Source organism: Psammomys obesus, unplaced genomic scaffold, assembly GCF_907164565.1.
Source record: "Psammomys obesus unplaced genomic scaffold, mPsaObe1.curated_primary_1811, whole genome shotgun sequence".
NCBI classification, from domain to species: Eukaryota; Metazoa; Chordata; class Mammalia; order Rodentia; family Muridae; genus Psammomys; species Psammomys obesus.
This window is the reverse complement of record NW_026596079.1, coordinates 8,701,178-8,709,747: the sequence shown is the minus strand read 5'-3', so window position 1 is coordinate 8,709,747 and position 8,570 is coordinate 8,701,178.

Here is an 8,570-nt window from a genome sequence, read left to right as displayed (position 1 = left end):
GTGTGTGTGTGTGTGTGTGTGTGTGTGTGTGTGTGTGTGTGTGTGTGTACATATGTTAGAGAGAGAGAGAGACATAGGGACAGAGAGAGAGAAAGAGAACATGCAGAATGGAATAAATCAAAAGAACAAGAGAGAAGAAACAACCGAGGCAGGGGAGCACATACTCCAATATTTCAAATCACACAGCTCTGTTCAAAGCTCAGTTCTTACACACATTATGTTATTTCTTAGAAATGTTTGTAAGCTTCCTGAATGCAGGCTCACTCTGCCTAAAATGGGAATAGTAACCATAGTGCTACTGGGAGGATAGGAGGAACACATTCTAGCTGTTACTAAGTTATTAATAAATCATGCCATTATTGAAACTGTTGTTAGTATAACTAGTCTATTAAACACCACAGAGAATAATGAAACAAAAACCAGATGGACTGGATTCCCCATTTTAATGCAAACATCCCCAGTAAGAGCAGCTGGGATTATAAACTATCAGCAGAGTAACAGTGGGTCACATTCACAACTTGTGAATTGTGTTGAAGCACACTCTTCACAAAGCAGGAGGTTCCTGGTGTGGGACACGTGGTCTGCAGCGCCTGGGGGCTCACTGAAATTGTGCAGTCACCGCTCCCACCTCAGAAGCTTTGTCAAAGCCAGACTCTGAATTTTAATGAGATCCCCTCATTACTCCTAAATGCAATCCGCCATGAGGAACAGTGTGCTGGAATATAGGGGCTGTGTCCACCCACACTCCTGTCCAGCCCTCTAATGATGCAGAGGAGGGTCCATTTAGCTAGCAGCTGGTCCATCAAGTCACAGCCGACCAATTCATGCCCCGGAAAATAAACAGCTGAGCTGAGCAGCAATGCCCAATGCATTCAGCCCTGAATGGGGAGCAGATGGTGTTTGTGAAGGGCTGTCCAAATGATTTGCAGTGAGAACTTTCCCTTGCACCATGAAGTTTACAACCTGTTATGGGCAACAGAGGAGCAGACCACGAAGTCACATCTCTGGGTAAATAACAGGTGGAATTCTTCCTTGGAATATCAGAGTCCTTTCTTAGAAAAGGCAGAGGTGACTGATGATGATGGGGCAGGAGCTGCACACGAGGAGAAAGGAACCATGAAGGAAGGCACTGGAAGGAAGAAATCCATGAGGTGTAGCAAGAGAGGGCACAATCACAGCTAAGTCTGGAAAGACGTTTGGAACTGGAATGCAGGTGGAGGCAATGTGGCAGCCTCATCATCTAGGCAGAGCGAACTGAAGCACAAAGGCATTCTATTGCCAGCAGCGCCATGCACAGAACACAAGTGGGCGCTATCCATTTTATTCAGCCGTAGCCTAAGCAATAGGGTGTAACCTCCCTGTGGCCCATGCAAGGCGATTCCATGTCATGTGAACTTGATCTGCAGTGTTTGGTGTCAGAGATCGGCTCATTTTAAGGGCTTCCTCTCTGGTTTGCAATTTCCAGGCTCACATTAGTTCTTTTTCTAATATATAGAATGGGCATCTTACACCCTTAAACTTATGGCAGAGAAAGTGTATTCACTTTCATTGGTTGAGCATTGTCCCTGGAAAGTGCCTCACCAGGGTGACCCTATTTTACCAAGCCTCCCCCAATCCTGTAACCGTATGTGTGACCAAGAAACTAGTTCTCACCAAAAATGTAGAAGCAGAAGAAATATATTCATGCCCAAACCAAGGCTTTGAAGGCCACACTTGTATTCCTTCCCCTGCTCGCAGACTTGATGCAGACAGTGGCAAGACCTTAGGAGAAGGCAGGCTCCATGCCCCAAGTGCCCACATCAAGGAAAGAAGCCCCCAGTCAGGAGCAACCATGTTCCATTGCCACACAGACTAGAGATAAACTCCTAGTGTTCCAGGGCCACTGCATGTTTTCAGGTCTCGATGTTACAGCAGCCAGCATTAGCCTGATACACATGCTGAAGGAGCAAATTCTCAAGGAAGGAAAAGGAACAGGTAAGGCAACACTTGGACTACAATGCCCGATTGAATTGGGAACAGTCGATGAATATCTTCAGAGTTGGTTACATTTCTGGCTGATGTAACCAAATACTGGACAAGTACCATCTCAAGGGAAGGTTTATTTGGTTCACAGTTCTAGGATACAATTTATCCTGGTGATGGTGGGGAAGTCCTGGTGTCAAGTTGACACAAGCTAGAGTCATCAGAGAGGAGGGAACCTCAATTGAGAAAAATGCCTCCATAAGATTAGGCTGTAGGCATGTCTGTATGACATTGTCTTGAGTGATTTGTGAGGGAGGGCCCAGTGCATTATGGGCTGGGCCACCCCTGGGCTGGTGGTCCTGGGATCTATGAGAAAACAGGCTGGGTGAGTCATGAGACTCAAACAAGCCAGTAAGCATCACCCCCAACCCCCATGGCCTCTGCATCAGCTTCTGCCTCCAGGTTCCTGCCCTGCTTGAGTTCCTGTCCTGACTTCCATTAATGGTGATCTGCAATGTGGAAGCAGAATACAAATAAATTCTTTCTTCTCCAACTTGTTTAGGTCATGGTGTTTTATCACAGCAATAGTCACCCTAACTAAGAAACATGGTATCCACAGTCAGCACTCAAAGATGGAAACTGGTGCTCAGCTGTCTTTCTCCTCTTGACACAGTCCAGGACCCCAGCCCATGGAGTGGTACTAAGCACCTCAATTAACCTAATCTAGTAACTCCTTCACTGACATGCTTAAAAGCATGCTTCTATCATAGATCTATACCTAGAGCATCATGCAGAGCAACTGTTTACCTCAGACATAAGCTTCATATGAACAGCATAGATTTACTTTCTGTCTCCAAGAGTAGCACCCATTCACTACCTCATGGTGCAGGGTGGAGCCTTCAGCAGAGGAAGTATGGCATCCTGTCCTCATTTATCCATCCAAGGGAACAAAAGCTGCTGAGTGGCTTTCGCTGAGTTTCTCTGTATTTATTTTTAAAACATAGCTTGTTTTTGTTTGAGGCAAAATTTAAGACAGCTTACAAGATGGCTTAATTTAGAAATGAAAATGAAAGAAAAAAAAAGTCAAAACAGGGTGGGACTATGAAACAGAATCAAGAATATAGCTAAATATGCAATCACTAATGGCTTACACACTTGCCGCAAATTTAGATCTGAGATTTCTATAATCTGAATCAAAATGTGATGTGCTCACTGCTATAATGTTTATAATCGACTTCTCAGTATCCTCATTACAGTCCAGAAGCTCCACAGGGGACAGGGGCTACGTCTCTCACAGGACTCACTCCTGTGCCCACATGCGCTGTCTAGCATAATTCCCAATCCATAGCAAGACCATAAAGTGCATATGCATGAGATGCTGATGTAGCCTGGGGTTCAGTCACACCTAACACCAAGACCTCGACACATTCGCTGCCCAGATCCTCTAAAATATGATTAAACATGATGGGCTAGCAAGCTGTCTCATCACATGCCTACAATGGGCTGAATGGCAACCACCAGACCTAGGGTATCGCTTCCTGAAACCTATAGGTCCATGGCAACAGATTAAACACAATCCAGGAAGAACAAATTCTTTAGGGATATATTATCCCATGTTCACAACCTACATTCTTAGTCAGAAGGATATAATCTTGAAAACTGGCATCTACCTGAAGGAAGAGATGGAACACACAGCTCATTAGCAACCTTCTCCTCAAGACTGTATCTCTGGAAGTATCTTAAATCTTAACCATGGGGTAGCTTTAAGGGCTTTGTATGTTGGACTTACGCAGACCATTATAAGAAGCTATTTTCTCACATTAGGACCTTCATTTCCCAAAAGGATAATTGAAAGTTTTACACATTCTATCACCGAAGGGCTCCCCAGCGAAAATGTGCTTGGTTGGATCAAAACACAAAATAACCTGATTTCATTATCCAATAAGACCTTTCCTTCATATTTGCTGAAGCTTTATGCCTGTCCTATTTTCTTTTTCGCTTTGGCTTTTGATTCTATGACTGGGATAGCAAAGTTAGCAGTGTTTATTTAGATGGAACAGAAGATGTCCTGTTTTAGTGGCAGAGCATAAAGGCCAATAGGGACATCAGAGATCAGAGCTATAACTGGGCTAAGGCACTGAAGTTCCAAACAGAAGGAGATTGACAAATCCTGCCTGTATATGGGGACACAACATGGTACCTGAGTGGGTTGACAAATGAGTAAACTTGGCTTGTGGTTAACAGAAACCAAGCCACAGAATACCCAGGCTCTATTCGCACGGAACCAGCACTGTGACAGTGGCCCCTGGAGATTTGCTGTTTATCTGTCAAGCAGGACAATGCGAGTGAGTGCTCACCAGTGTGAGAAACAGCATTTACAGAGTCCAGGTGAGCTCGGCATTGTGTAAGGGCTTTTAAAGCATCACTTCCTTACTCGTACTATTCTAAATGCTGTACCTATTTACCAAAAGGAAAACTGAGACTCAGGAAGGTGAATCCACTTTTTTAAAAAAGTAAATAATGGAACTAGAACTTCAGCCAGATCTTCTGAATTCACACTTCATGCTCTTAACTGCTCTAATGTCTTTCCTTCTTTTGGTGGGTGGGGAAAAAATACTGTCCAGATGTTGCATAACAACTTTTTGGGGCTTGCCCTACCAGCTAAAGACTCATCCCTAAGTTTCCCTTGTTGAGTCTGGATCTTGCTCAAGGGGACATTTATGTCATAATGCCAAGGCATTAAGAACACTCTACAGGGCACAGAGACACTGGCACAGCAGATCTGGCCTAACAACATGCTCACTGCACATAGGAATCGTTGCTACTCTAGCAGAGATCATAGCAGTGCCCTGGCATTTATCAAGTTTGGCCAGTTAAATTCGCCCTCCTAGAGCAAGCGGATGCCTCCTCTTCTCCATAGCAAGAGCTGCTGGGGGGCACATTCTAGGGCACAGCACAGCTGGGGACACTTTTTGAAAGCACAAAATCAGAGCACATGGCAGTGTGGCTTGTGATAGATCTTTCTAAGCTGGAGCTGTCACTGGAGAGTGATCCTTGCCTGGTGGCAATGGGGCTATTATGTCCACGAGACACACCTGTCTGCAATATACAGAGGGAACAGAAATAAAACACAGCAAATGACATGTTCACAGCAAGATGCCTAGGCATCCTGGTGCCTTTCTGCCCTCAGAGAAATCCATCAGGAAGAGGGAAGCTCCGCATGCCTCACATTCCCTTTCATCTGTCTTATTCTGAATCAACTTGCTCCCGAATGTTATAGTTTTTTGTTCTTCTGACAGGGTTTTAAACTGTAGCCTATGCTACACTGAAACTCACTGCATAGCTCAGGCTGGCCTTGAAATTACAGCAATCCTTTAGCCTCTAGGGTGTTGAAACTGTAGGAGTGATCCACCATGCCAGACTCCATCCTTTGCATCTTCTAACTGTACATCTAACTTTTCTGTTAGGGTTCAGTTTAATTTTGTGATGCTCCTTTCTCCCTCAGTATGTCCTTTTTATTCTTCCTTTCTTCTATCCTTCCCCCTTTCTTCCCCTTCTTTCTTGCTCCTCCTGCTTTTCCTCATTTTCTCCCTTTCTCTCTACTTTCTCTTCCTATATCCTTCTTTCTCTCCCTCCCCTCCTCCTTCCTCTCTCTCCTATTTCCCTTCTTTTCTCTCCTCCCTCCTCCTTCACCCTCTCCCCAGTCTTCCTGCTCATCTCATTCTCATATCTCTTCATTTATGGGCTCTGCAAATATAAACCCAGAGACATAATCTAACCAACCACCCAATTCCACTTCTCAAATTCAAATTTCTTCAGCGTTTATCCTCAGGACACCTGGCACACAGACTTTCTTACAGTTCTTCCAGCCTTATTCCAAGATATTGCTCTCCCTGATGCCTGTTCCAGGACAGGAACTACTAAGACGTGGCAGGTCCATCTGTGGCTTTAAGCTGAGACCTGTCTCCATTCCGGAATCCACACTCAAGTCATTGGCTCCAAAGCTATTATTTTTGCTGAAATTGTACAGAAAGAAAAGACAAGACTTCCTTCACCTAAAGTTGTTCAGTCAACAGAGGATATGATTTTAAAATGTCACAGAGCCTATTTTTGAAGCTTCTTCTGCTTTATATTTATTTGCTTATAATTTTGAATTTTTATCCAGACAGTTTCTAGGGTGAAATAACAAACATTTCCTATATTCCACATTTATGCCTTCTAAGGTTTGTTTTGGTTTTGTCACCTTGGTAATAATACAACTAAGAATAATCTAATCTTTTCCCAATCTTCAGCATCTTATACTTTGAAGCATTTTCCCATACAAGAGTCTAATTAGCAATGGAAATAGTTGAAACAGATCTTGAAGTCTGAAGCAAGACTATTTGAGATTTAGGAAAATCCCCAAATGCAGTTCCCAGCTCGTCTGTAGACTTCTTACATAGCAAATTCAGGGATGAACTACACAGAATGCTTATATTTTTCCTGTAGGGGTGGGAGTGGGGGAGGAAAGTACAATGAGCAGAAGGAAATTTGTTAATGAAGTTGGAGGAGAGAAAAAAAAGAAAGAAAAGGCATATGAGTGGCATATGATGGGAAGCCAGGTATGGGCCAAGTTCTACAATTCCAAGTGCTTAGGAAGTAGAGGCAAGAGGATCAAGAGTTAAGACCAGCCTCAAGGACAATACAACCTGAGGCCAGTCTAAGCTGCATGAGACCCTGCTTCAGAAAAACAGAGGGCTAGAGAGCTGGCTCCACAGCTAAGAAAACTTGCTGCCCTTCCAGAGAAACCTTTAGAGTTCAGATCCCAGCATCAACATGGCACTTTACTATTGCCTGCAATCTGATGCCCTCTTCCAGCCTTCACAGGCATTACATGCAAGTGGAGCATACACAAACAAGCAGGGACATGCACACAAATGCACAAATAAGTGCAAAATAATTTTTTTAATTAAAAAAGCAAGGTAATTAAGTAAATCTGATGGAAGGAAGGGGGAGGGAAGATACAGAAGGTTCAGAAACCTCCACTGCAAAAATTTAAGTCTCCAGCCTCTGCTACAAAGTCCTTAAGAAAGATTATTTCAGAATCAATATTTCATTTTGAAGCATTAATCAAACTTAGCTGATATGGTGGGATGCTCTTATAATTCAACACTTGAGAAGCTAAAGAAATATGACTTGACTTCCATGCCAACCTAAGCTGTATTGCAAGACCCTGTTTCAGAGACAAAACAAATTAAAAATAAATCAAGCCACAGAATGAATTAAAACTCTTTCACTCTTAAAAGGTCTTTTGTTGTGCTATTGTTTAACATATGAAAAGTCTATGCCGCCCTTAGGGGCATGTTGTCTTTTATTAACATAGAGAAACAGGTTAGAAACAAAGTGGTGTCTTCTGGAAGTAACAGGACTGATGCACTAATGAACTTACAGTACCTGTGTTGCCTACCCAAGATCAAGTCAGTCTACACTCCAGCACGGTGTGGGAAGAGGTTCATGAGCTCCTATTCCTATCTGAGGATCCATAGGCACTTGATATCTTCTGAAGAGCGGAGAGTCGGGTTGTTTTTTTTAATTTTTTATTAATTATACTTTATTCATTTTGTATCCCCCCACAAGTCCCTCCTTCCTCCCCTCCCGATCCCACCCTCCCTCCCCTTTCTGCATGCATGCCACTCCCCAAGTCCACTGATAGGGGAGGTTCTCCTCTCCTTTCTGATCTTAGTCTATCAGTTCTCTTCAAAAGTGGCTGCATTGTCCTCTACTGTGGCCTGGTAAGGCTGCTCCCACCTCAGGGGGAGGTGATCCACGAGCAGGCCAATCAGATTATGTCAGAGGCAGTCCCTCTTCCCATTACTATGTAACCCACTTGGACACTGAACTGCCATGGGCTACATCTGTGCAGAGGTTCTAGGTTATCTCTACGAATAGTCCTTGGTTGGAGTATGAGTCTCTGGGAAGTTCCAGTGTTCAAATTATCTTGTTCTGTTGCTCTCCCACTTCTCACATAAAAAATGGAGTATTGCTCAGCAATGAAAAATAAGGAAATCATGAAATTTGCAGGTAAATGGTGGGACCTGGAAAGGATCATCCTGAGTGAGTTGTCCCAGAAGCAAAAAGACACGCATGGTATATACTCACTCATATAAACATACAACATAGAATAAACCCACTAAAATCTGTACATCTAAACAAACTAAGCAAAAGGGAGGACCCTAACTAAAATGTTCAATCCCCATCCTGAAAGGCAAAGAGGATGGACATCAGAAGAAAAAGAAAATAGGAAACAACCTCGGAACCTGCTACAGAGGACCTCTGAAAGCCAGAAGAAAACAGGAAACAACCTTGGAACCTGCCACAGAGGGCCTCTGAAAGCCTCTACAGTATAGACCGTCAAATCAGATGCTGAGCCTGATGGCCAACTGATGGGCAGAGTGAATGGAATTTTATGTGAGTTGGGTTTTTTTAAGGGTATGGCTGTTAGCAGATTGACTACAGTCCAGTGAGTAGCCTCATAACCCATGAGTATATCTGAGCAGCAGAAACAGAACTTGATGAGTATAAAAAATAAAATAAAATAAAATAAAATAAAATAAAATAAAATAAAATAA